Raw genomic sequence first — 2,232 nt, 5'->3', positions numbered from 1 at the left:
TTACGGCTTTGACCGTTTTTGTGCTTTGATGTAGGAGCGAGGCTCCTCTTTTGTTTATAATATTGGAATCTTCTTGTACCCCTAGACATTTTTTGGTCATTAAATAACCAACAAGCACCCTTTTCCGTTGTTTCGAGTCCTTCTATGTCACCGTTTGTAACACCATCATCACGCATCGTCACCTCATCAACACTTCTCACACTCTCTTACGCTATATGTCTATGTACATGGCTGACACACACACACACACACACACACACACACACACACACACACACACACACACACACACACACACACACACACACACACACACACACACACACACACACACACACACACACACATATTCAGTCACCTCATTTGTCAATCTGGCTGACAATATATCTGTCAGCGAGGGGAAAATGCACTTCTGACCATGCACCCATATAATATTATACCCCTATAGCACAACATCCTTACACACACACACACACACACACACACACACACACACACACACACACACACACACACACACACACACACACACACACACACACACGCACACGCACACGCACACACACACACACACACGTGCATGAACGCAAGCACACACACACACACACACACACACACACAGGGGCGCCGACAGGGGGGGAAAAGTGGTACTGATTATAACGGCCCAAACCAACACAACGGCCCGTCCGCGGATGGCAATTAATAGCCTAATAAAATATTAGTACTAATATTCTTGCCTTTTAAAAAAAATGTCTATTTACAATGAAATGGTAATTAGAAATGAACGTAGGCCCATTAAACTCACAACTATCGATTTCCATAACGTTTTCGTCAGTTCTTTAGGACCCTCCCCCCCTTAGCTCTTGCGAAATGGTGCGGTCCAATCTGGCGGCGAGCGAGGCGTTGAATCGCACAGCGTCCGAAATGCTGGCAGCAGGAGTACAGAGCGACTTGAGGTCTTAACCCATAGACTGTTAGAATGTTAGTAATATAGGCTACAGTAGGCTACAATCTATGTCTTAACCACATGATGGTGAGCTAGTGGTGACAGAGTAATGTAGTCAGGTTGGCAAGAAAAGACGGCAGAAAGAAGAGAGGGTCAGAAGCAGGCAACTGGTCACTCAATTTTTCTCCAAGAAAGGTATGCTCACTCAATGACATTGCGTTTGCAAACGCAATCAAATGATAGGCCTAACTAACAAACGGAAACCTTGGATAAACTTCCAAGAGAGCACGTTAGCATGGCTCCTATTTAAACAATCCACCTTTATTGTCACCGCGAGCAAACGGCAAAAGTGATAAACTATAGCCTCCAAACATAATAGCCTACTTTCCCGACTACCATAGCCTACTGCTGAAGCGATTGCAGGGCTGACAGAATCGCTTGCTTCGTGGGTATTAAGTGCCAAAATAATGTTTTTTATATAACTAAATGGTTCGGCCATTATCCTGCATAGCAATGGCACAACACTCATGATGGAGGGGTTGTTGTTTTGTCCATATCAAATTTGTAGATTATATCCGCGTTTCGTGATGAATGTTGCACGTCTATCAACTGCCACTGTCAGCGCGGTGTGGACCAACAGCGCAAGGGGGGAACACAGCACTCGTTGACCTGCTTTTGTTTGTGTTCGGTTTTGACCCTCTCATCAGTAAAGTTTTGGTTCTCTCTGGTCACCCAACAGCATCAGTTGAAACTTAAGTGAGGGGAATGAAGGCTGATTTGACAACAACTTGTAGCCTACGTTTTGGATGCCCTCATCAGCCATTTAATTATCATGTTTGCGCAGGAGAGCGGTGCCTTTGACAAGCGGTGGCTATTTTTTTTTTTTACAATCATTCCTCACAACAATGAAACAACACGGAGTAGGCTAACCTAATGGCTAGGGCAAGAGATTTTCTTCTTCTCATGAAGTTACAAAGAGTTTTACTCTTGGCACGAAATAGGCTAAATGCTTATCTGACGTCTAAATTAGACTGATGTCAGCGTGGTGCTGATGGACAGCGCACCACAACCTGTTAGTCACGTTCAGTTTCAGTCCGACGGAAAACTTGGATGCAGAAAATGAACAGCGATTTGACGAGACAGCTGCAGGTTAGATAGGCTATTGACGTCAGTCACCAAATCATTTTGGATAATCTGCGCACACGGCACAGCCTATGTCTAATACCAGACTGACGCGGACTACCAATAAGCTCTGTGAGTGTAACCCTATGGAATTGCGTCCTAGG

Source organism: Engraulis encrasicolus, chromosome 1, assembly GCF_034702125.1.
Source record: "Engraulis encrasicolus isolate BLACKSEA-1 chromosome 1, IST_EnEncr_1.0, whole genome shotgun sequence".
Classification (NCBI taxonomy): domain Eukaryota; kingdom Metazoa; phylum Chordata; class Actinopteri; order Clupeiformes; family Engraulidae; genus Engraulis; species Engraulis encrasicolus.
This window is presented reverse-complemented; position numbering follows the sequence as displayed.